Below are 10537 nucleotides of genomic sequence, written 5' to 3' on the forward strand. Positions count from 1 at the left end.
CACTCTCTACTCACAGATGACATAATTCCAAAATAGAAAATGCTGAAGAATTCATGAAAAAGCTAGTAGAAGTAATGCACACATTAATTAAAGTTGCAGGGTTCCAGGTTAACACACAACAATCAGTCATGTCTCTATCAGTAATGAACAGTCAGAAAAAGAAATTAAGAAAATAATTCCATTTACAATAACATATTAAAGAAAAAGATACTGAGGATACATTTAACCATGCAAATGAAAGAAATGTATACTAACAATTATAAAACATTGCTGAAAGAAAGAAGCCCTGAATAGATGGAAAGACATCTTGTGTTCGTGGCTAGGAATACTTCATATTGCCGAGATGTCAGTTCTACATAAAATGATCTACAGAATCAACACACTTCATATCACAATTTCAATATCTTTGGAAACTGATCCTCAAATTTAAATGAAACTGCAAGTTGCCCAAAATAGACAAAACAATCTTGAAAAGGAAGAACAATGTTGGAGGACACATACTTCCCGATCTCAAAACTTGCTACGAAGCTACAGTGTGATACTGGCATGAATATAGGCATACATTTTAGTGAAATATAATCGAAGATTCATAAATAAACCCATTCATCTATGGTCATTTAATTTTTGACAAGGACACCAAGTTCACCGAATTAAGAAAGAAAAATCTCTCCAAAACGTCGTGCTGGGACAATGGGATTTCTACATACAAAAGAATAGAGTGGAACCCTTGAATCACACCATATGCAAAAAATTAACTCGGAATGATTAACAACCTAAATATAGAGCTAAAACCACAAAATTCTTAGAAGAACACATAGAAATAAATCTTCATGACCTTGGATTTGGCAATAGATTCTTAAATAAACCAAAAGCAGGAACAACAACAAAAGAAGATAAATTGTACTACATCAAAATTTAACAATTTGTACATCAAAGAACAACATCAAGAACATGTAAAGACAACCTATAGGAGAAAATATTTGCAATTATATATCTGATAAGGATGCAATAGCTAGAATATATAAAAAAACTCATAAGTTAACAACAAAATGACAAGCAAAACAATTTAAAAATGGGCAAAGATCTTGAATATGCATTTTTCCAAAGACATACAAATGTCCAAGGAGCATATAAAAAGATGCTCAATATCATTATCCAAAACCAGTGAGACTCCTTCACACCTACTAGAATGGATATCATTAGAGAGAGAGAGAGAGAGAGAGAGAAAGAGAGAGAGAGAGAGAGACAGAGAGACAGAGAGAGAGAGAGAGAGAGAGAGAGAGAGATTGAGATTAAGCATTTGCCAAAATATGAAGAAATTAGAACCTTGTTACATTGCTGTGGGAATGTGAAATGATGATGCAGCTGCTATGGAAAACACTTTGGTGATTCATCAGAAAAAAATTAAATATAAAGTTGCCACATAACTCAGCAATTCTACTCCTAGGTCTATATCCAAAGCTATTGAAAACAGGTACTTGAACAAATATCTGTACTTCACTGTTCATTGCAGCATTATTAGCAATAGCCAAAGAGGAAAAACAAATCAATATTCATCAACATATTAATGGATAAGTAAAATATAGTATATACATAAAATGAAATAATTTTCATCCATGAAAAGGAAAGAAGTTCTAACATATACTACAATGTGTATGAACCTTGACAACATTATGATAAATGAAATAAACCAGGCACAAAGGACAAATATTGCATAATTTCATTTATATGAAATATCTAAATAGGCAAATTTATACAGACAGAATTCATAATAAATTAGAGGTTACCACTGGCTGGGAAAGGAGGATATGCAGTTATTATTTAATGGTTACAGAGTTTCTATTTGGGGTGATAACATTTTAGAAATAGTGTTGATAGTTATACAACACTGTGAATGTAATTAATGTCACTGAATTTTTTGTACACAAATGGCTTAAATGGTAAATTTTGTTATATATATTTTACTGTATTTTAAAAAATGTAATGTACGTAAACCATTGAATTCTATACTTTAAATGGGTGAGTCGTATGGTATGTGACATATCTCAACAAAGCTATTTTATATTTTTTTTAAAGTTAGCATTAAAAAGAAATGGTTAAACTCTGTTTTGTTTTATCACTTAGCTCACAGATTGAAAAACTTACCTGAGCACTCTAAAGCTTCAGTGTCTTCCTCTGTAAAATAGGGTAAAATTATGCCAAATTTCCAGAGGTATTACGAGAAGCAATTAGGTAGTGACTATAAAATAACAAACCTGGAATACAGTTAGAAATCAATAACCAGTGGTGATAGTGGTGATGATGATGAAGTTGGCTAGGGTGGCGTGGAATAGCAGAGAGATTAAGAGAGGAAGATGCTGATCAGGATATGAACCGAGATGTGGATTGAGATGGTACACTTACAGTCAGAAGATCCAGTTAGAATCCTAATCCTACCAATTCTATGTAGCTGATATGTTTCTTAACTGTCTTATTTTCCTTATCTGAAAAGTGGCCAAAACTGGAAAATAATAATAAGTACCCCATAAGATTATGTTCCCACAGTGCTGTTGGCAAGCCTGTTATCAGTGTTCTTTATCAATGATAATTAACATTTACTAAGGTTCTACTATGTGTACTATGAGGCAGGTCCAAGTCATTTTGTGAGTTCTACAGATGAAGAAATTAAAACAGAGCAAGTTTAAAAAACTTATTCATGAACACGTAGCTATAAATGGCAGACCTGGGATTCAACCCCAAGCCATGTGGTTCCAAAGCCTTCTCATTTATCCACTTGCTTAATTACTAGGCAGTGATTTAATAACAAAACTTAGAAACTCAGCAGTTGGTAATAGCAACACTGTAATATTCTTTTCTGCTATTGCAAACTAATAATTTTTTTTTTTAATATGGGATTTGTGGTTGCATAAACCGCTAATTTCAAACTTGTAGGATTTCCATTTATTTCCTTTTTGGGGGAGATGGCAGAGGAATTGATTGCATACCTTCACTGTTCCATTGATCTCATTAGGAAAATCATTTTAGCTCTGAAAATAAAATCTCCTAGAATAGTTTCCAAGGCAACTTGTATTAAACCAATACTACATAGTCAAAGGATTATAATACAATACTATTAATTAATATTACTTCTTTTGCACATTTATTTCATTAACTTATTTTATATGGTATTCATAGATGATGATTCTGATAATTTAATGTCTAAATCTACTCAACACTAGGTTGTATAAATAAAAGGTAAAAACTAACCACTTTTGTGTCTCGATTGTTCAGGATCTAGGTTATATTTTGGTTAATACAAGTATCTGACACAAAAAGAATTGAAAGATGAAAGGAGCTGCTTTCTCTTATTAATTCTCTCATTCTGAAAACTGCTTTCTGAATCCCTATTACTTTTTTGTATATATTCTTTTGATACTAAAGGGCTTTTAAAAAGAGGTGAAGTGCACCTATACAGATTGCTGCCTGTTGAAATTACTGTCTTAGGAAGCCTGAGTTTATTTTTGTTTCAGAGCTTTAGGTTAACATGCCTCAAAAAATTATCTTTTACTTTTTACTTGTTAGTTTTAAAAGCTTTTTAATCTTTTATTTCAAGTTACAATGTCTTCAAATATTAAGTTAAAAGTGAAGATGGAAAAGAAGATTTAAAGAAGATTTAAGTATAATGGATTTATAAAAAAATAAGGCCAGATACAGAATAAATAAAACTCTGAAAGAAAGAATTAAAACAAAATTCTTAAAGGGTGTACTAATCTTGTATTGGTTCTACAGATTGCTTGTTGGTAAATTATTTTCCCAACAGTATTATTTACCCTTAAAAAAAAAAAAGTCTCCCAAGGTATATTACCAAGTTATATGTAAAAGAATTAGGCCATGTCAACATTGCTTTTCAGTTTATCAAAAACAGAGCTAATCAATTTTACATAAATTCCAGTTATTTTGACTACCCAAGTCTATTAATTTAAATATATTATTATATTTTTGGAGGCACTTACCATTTATGAAATATCATCTAGATGCATAAGGATGCTGTATACAGTCCTTCATTCCTACCTTTGCTAGAGCCTTTATAACACTAAATTGTAGATATCGTTTTACATGATCTTAAAGGTAGGGCACTTTTAAATTATATTTTTTAACAAGGATTTGGAACAATTCTGTCATTAAGCAGAAGATAAAATATATTTATTAAATGACTAAACAGTTCATTTAGGTAACTCAGTTCTTAAGAAGAGAATAGGTAAGCCCTGAAAGAAGAATGCCTTAGAATTTTAGGAAGTCAAGTGGGACTATCTTATATATAAAACGTGAATTGAATATAATAGAGTTTGTGATATCTCAAACAGTTCAATATTAAACATTTTTGTTAATATGTTTTAAAAAGAATTTCTAATTTATTGTCTTTTCAATAATATATGAGTTTTCCAGGGCAATAGATTTCAAGTTTTATTTTTATATTTACTGTCAAGGTATTTAGATGCTCTTATATATTTGCTTATTAGGAAAATATTAGAAAACTAACACTTTTAGATACCAAGAGCATTTAGAATTTTGAGAGCCCAGATCAGTTGCAAAAGCTTAATTATCACTCCATTAAAGCAGCCCTGAGATTAAAACTTGCTGAATTTCATTAACCAATGTCACCATAATAAAAATAAAAAATTAAAATAAATGAATAAATAGCAAACAAAGGTAGCTATAGCTTTTGGATAACACTTCCTGTTGTTTTTATTTTATTCATTCTCTAAGGCTATGCTTTCTGATAAGGTAGCCACTTACACACATGTGGCCATTAAGAATGTGAAACATGGCAAGTCCAAACTGAGATGTGTTATAAGTTTAAATATGCACTAAATTTTGAAGTTCATACAAAATGAAATATCTAGGGATTTTTAAAACATTAAGATATAAAAAGTATGTTAAATAATAATCTGATAAGAAAATTACTATAAAATAACAATTTTATATATTTATTATATGTTGAAATGGTAATATTTTGTATACAATGGGTTAAATGAAATATGACATTTTACCTTTTGCTTTTCAGTTTTTTAAATGAGGCTACTAGAACATGTAAAATTATATGTGGCTCACATTCCTAGGTGACAGAGTTGCCCTAAGGCAGGAGTCAGCAAACCACAGCCTGCTGACCAAATGTAGCCCGGTTATTTAACAGTCACAAGGATGCCTTTCCACATTATCTCTGGCTCCATTCAGTCTCCAGTTGCAGAGTTAAGAAGTTGCTATAGACTTACCTGCGGCCTGTGAGGCCCAAAATATTTACTCTCTGACTCTACAAAAAAGACTTGCCAACCTCTGCTCTAGAGTATAAGGAGTAATAGGGCAGATTTACTTAACATTAACCTTCAGCTTTTTTTCCCATCCCACAAGAGGAATCTGTGGGTGCAAATAGAAGCCGGCAAGTGGAAAGGTAGCATATTCTAATAAAGGGAACTAACTACTCATCATTTAAGAAAATGAACACACTCCAGTGTCTGAAATTACAGTTACTTTACTTAAAGAAAAAGATAACAAAATAATAAAAATATCAACCAAAAAACTTTAGTAATCTATACTTGATTAATTCCTATTTCTAGGCTAGGATAATTATGTACCAACTTCCTGCTCTAACATGCTGTCTCTATATTTTCTTGCAGCTAAATTCATTGCCGCCACTTTTAAGATAGGTAGATTATAAACTTTTATTGGCTACAGGGTAAGCAAGTGAGCTAGTGCTTTCAGTGGTGGTTGTAGTTATTATATAGAGTAGAAAAATTTAAGACAGAAAGTAAAAGTAAGTTGAGAGTTTGGAGAGAAAGGAGTAAATTTGAGATGGAAGATAGCAATATGTTTCTGTTTTCCGAGTGGTCTCTTATTCAGTTATTTTTTGATTGTATACAATGTGTTACATTAACAGGGACCATTTTCTTGTAGATATCTTATCCCCAAAAAAGAAAAAAACTAATTTTAAAACCTTTAAAATGATAATGCTCTATTTCAGTCCATTTCATTGGCTCCTGCTTAATCTGCATTTCATGGGCTATGAACCTGAAGCCATGCTCAGTGAGGCTTTGGGGGTCTTTAGAGAAGGGGATGAGTTTACTTTCCATGTATTAGGGATGTGAATTACCGAGACCTGAGAGCAGAGTTTGGAGGATTGCTTTTTTTCTTTTCTATTTTGTTTTATTTTATTTTATTTTATTTAAAATAATTAATTAATTAGTTTTTATGGTGATATTGGTTAATGAAATCCAGTAAGTTTCAGCAGTACCTTTTTTCAAATTAATTTATTTTTTTACGGTGACATTGGTTAATGAAATCTGATAAGCCGCAGTTGTACATTTTAACAATCAGGTATTTACATTGTGTGTTCACCTCTCATTGTTAGATTTCTTTCTGTCACCACATATTTGACTCCCTTTACCCTGCCTACCTCCCCCCTCCTTCCCCACCCTCAGGTAACCACTAGTCTGTTGTCCATGTCCATGAGTCTCTGTTTGTTTGTTATGTTCATTTGTTGCTTTTAGGTTTATATCCCACATATAAGTGATATCATGTGATTTTCAACTTTTTCTGTCTGGCTTATTTCGCTTAGCATGATTATCTTGAGGTCCATCCATGTTGTCGCAAATGGCAGTATTTCATCAATTCTTATGGCTGAGTAATATTCCATTGTATATATGGACCACAGCTTCTTTAGCCAGTCATCTATGTCAGCTGTACATTTTAACAGTAAGGCATATATATTTACATTGTGTGTTCACCTCCCATAGTTAGATTTCTTTGGATTGTTTTAGAAAGTTGTGTGAAACAGTTCCTATTATTGTCCTCTGTATTGTGATTTTCTGCTCCTCCCATCAAGACTTGGAGTTTATTACCTCACTCTTTGAATACCAAGTTACTTTCTGACTTGCTTTCACCTATGGATGTGATCTAGTGATGTTATTTGGCTTCAGAGGCTATACCTAAGAGACCTTGTAGCTTCCACTTTTATTCCCTTGGATTGCTTCCTTGAGGCTACTCTGAGAAAAGCAATGTGTTAGTTATCTATTGCTGCAAAACAACATTACCACAAATTTGGCTTAAAACCATAAACATTTATTTTATCACAATTTCTTTTGTTCAGGAGTCTAGGCACAGCTTAGCTCAGTGTTCCAATGAGGGTCTCACAAAGCTGCATTCAAAGTGTTGGCTGGGGCCGCAGTCTCTTGTGAAGTTTGACTGAGTAAAGATGCACGTCTAGCTCATTAGGTTGTTGAAAGAATTTGGTCCTTTGCTTCTAGAGGCTTACTGTATTCCTTGCCATGTGGGGCTCCTTTGTATGACTGTTTGCTACCTTAAAGTGGAATGCAGTTCCTCATTTCCTAGTTCCTCATTTTCACTGAGACTTTATGAGAATGACCTTTACCATCCACATTTTTTATTCTGTTCTCAACCATTTAGGTATTCTCTAAGAAGGCAGAATGTCTGTGTAGGTCTCTTCTTCTGAGTCCTCACTCAGAGAATCCTCACCCAAATCACTTTTATGGTCTGTTCATACCAATAGAGGCTTTTCCTAACATGCACCACAAAACTTACCCAGCCTCTGTCCACTGCCCAGTTTTCAAAGCTGTTTTCACACTTTTAGGTATTTATTATAGCAGCACCCCCACTTCTAGCTACTAAGTTTTGTTTTAGTCTATTCAGGCTATTCTAACAAGATGTCACAGACTGGATAGCTTATAAATAGCCGAAATTTATCATTCACAGTTCTGGAGGCTGGAAGTCTGAGATCAGGCAGTGATGAACCTTGCTAGGTGTATGCCTAGGTTCCCTTGCAGTTAGCCATATGACAGTTCCTGCCAATTAGACTAAGCAGAAATGTTTGGCATTCGGGGAAATCTTCACTTTCCTCAGATAGGTTATACAAATGTTTTTATTGTTTTTACCTAAAATAGGAACCCAGGGCATAAAATTATCTCCTGATTTGTTATGAAAAAGAAATAAATCTCTAAATTCCTCATTTTTTAAAATTTAACTATACTGGGAATTCTATTATATGCTGTCAAATTCAAATCTCTAATATGCATACATTAAGAAAGAGATGTAGTGAAGTTCAACTGAAATACTTAAAGACCTGGAAAATAAAGAGAAAGTAATTTTCACCTCTTTTAATTTTGGAAAACTTTTTTAAAAAGCTAAAAATATTGATTGTTTATAGGCATATAAAAAAAAGCATTGTCATAAATCTCAAATATTTTAGTAAGTAATATAAATTGGCCAAAACAATTTAAAAACATTTAAGATGAAATAAATTAGATCCATAATTATAAGAATACTCAAGCAATATTTACATGGGTATGTTTATCTATTATATATTGGTAACAACACATGTCATGTAATAACAAAATTTTACAATAGAAATGGAAGAAAATATTTCATGTATATAAAATACAAAATATCATAAACTATTAATAAATAATACCAACAACACTGAAAGACAACTGAACATATTTAACATTCATCTGTAAGGTATTGTTCTAAGAGCTTTACATATATTATCTTGCTGAATATAATTAGCATCCTATGAGTCAGAAAACATTATCTGCATTTTATGTATTAGGAAATTGGGCTTTGAAAGATTTATATAATTTGATCCTAAATGACACAGTCAATATGTAGTAGAATTTGAATGGAGTGTTTATGATTACAAAGACTGTGCTATTGGATATGTTAACAAAATTTTAGATAGATTTAGTTATACAGATATTGTATATATATTTAATTAAAAAGTCATTTCATAGTTTCTAAAGCATAATCTAGTAATATAAACTGAGAGAGAGAGAGAAAGAGAGAGAGGGAGAGAGAAAGGCAGACAGGCATAGATACATAGAATGACATTTAGAGGAAAACCATGAACTGTTAACAACAACAGTTATCTTTTACAGGTGATTTTAAGGGGGACTTTCACTTAGAGCAATATAGTGAGTCGAAATTGTTGGAATTTGTAATTCTATTAGTTTATATACAAAGAAAATAGCCAATAATATTAAAATTCAGTGAAACAGAAGCATTACTGTAGGGATTAAGAAATAATACACATAATAATTTAGAACTTCAATACATTTACTCAATCATAGTCTCTTAGTATTTATATTATGATGTTATGTGGGAGATACAGGTTCCTACTTTGCTGCTGAGGGTGAAGTTGACATTCAAAGTGACAGGTGATTCCTAGCACACATATCTGGTGACACGAGAGATTTCTTTAAGCCTGATTGTACTTTAAAATCAACATGGCAAATACCAAGCTCATCTTTGTTCAGCAAATATTTTATTTCCTCAATCAGATTGTAAGTTCATTATAGGCATGCTGCTAAGCATAAAATAAATAACAACAAATAAAGATTAAGTTTTTATTTATTATTTAGAATACTTGTAGTTTCTTCCATTCACTATGTAATTAAAGTATTATTGGTGAAAATTTGGGAAATATCTTTATAAATTTTGAAAGTATCATCTTAAAAAATTTTAATTTTCTTACCCAGAGATAAAATTAACATTATGCTTTATTTGCCAGATTTAAAATTTTTAAAAATTTGGTTGCAGTCATACTATATCCTATTTTTTTGTCATTTAACATTATTTTGGTATGCCATTAGAAGTCTTTCATAAATGTAATTTTAATATTTGCATAATGTTCTCTTAAAATAGTGTGATATAATTGGAGTACTCGTTGCTTTTTCAGTTATTTACTCTTTTAAAGAAGACTAATTGTTTGTTTGTTTATTTCTTGGGTGTGCATGTCTGATTATTTTCCTAGATAAGCTCTTTTAAAGTTAAATTATATCTAAGGTTGTAATTGCTCTAAACTTAAGAAACTACTCATTTACCAGGATACTATTCAACACCATTTATTGTTATTTGAAAAGAAAAGAAAATACTTTGATAACCTGATAGGTTAAATTGTGCTTCATTATTGTTTTTATTTGAATAATTTCTCTTTTAATGATGAAGAACACATTTTTTCTTTGACTTTTCAAAATATTGTCTACCTCACAGCTAGATTCAAATCTTGGTAGCTTTGTGTTAAGGGAAATGATGACTTTAATGGTTGTTATGATTTTCATAACCATGGCCATCATCATCATCATCATCATCATCATCATCATCATCATCTTATCATCATCATGATATCAAAAGTCTGAGAACCCAATTCCTGAATGATAATATTTTACTTTTCTTTTTCATTCTATACTAATTTAATCACATTCTCTGCAGACCGTCTTTGACCATTATCGAACTAGTTCACGGCCTAATAAAATCAACACAGAAAATTAACCATGACAATATCTTTTTATTGAGTGATTACATTTTATAAATTGATTTTCTCAGGATCCCCCTGCCTTTTTTAAAAAACTACAGGTGGAAAAGTTGAAGAATACATCTTCATTCTCTAGCACACACAATTGGTCATTAAGCAATTTTGTCATAGCCTATTTAATACTTGTACTAGTCAGGGTTCTCCAGAGAAATAGAACTAATAGGATGTTTGTTCATT

The sequence above is a fragment of the Rousettus aegyptiacus genome, unplaced genomic scaffold (genome assembly GCF_014176215.1).
Source record: "Rousettus aegyptiacus isolate mRouAeg1 unplaced genomic scaffold, mRouAeg1.p scaffold_m13_p_2, whole genome shotgun sequence".
NCBI lineage: Eukaryota > Metazoa > Chordata > Mammalia > Chiroptera > Pteropodidae > Rousettus > Rousettus aegyptiacus.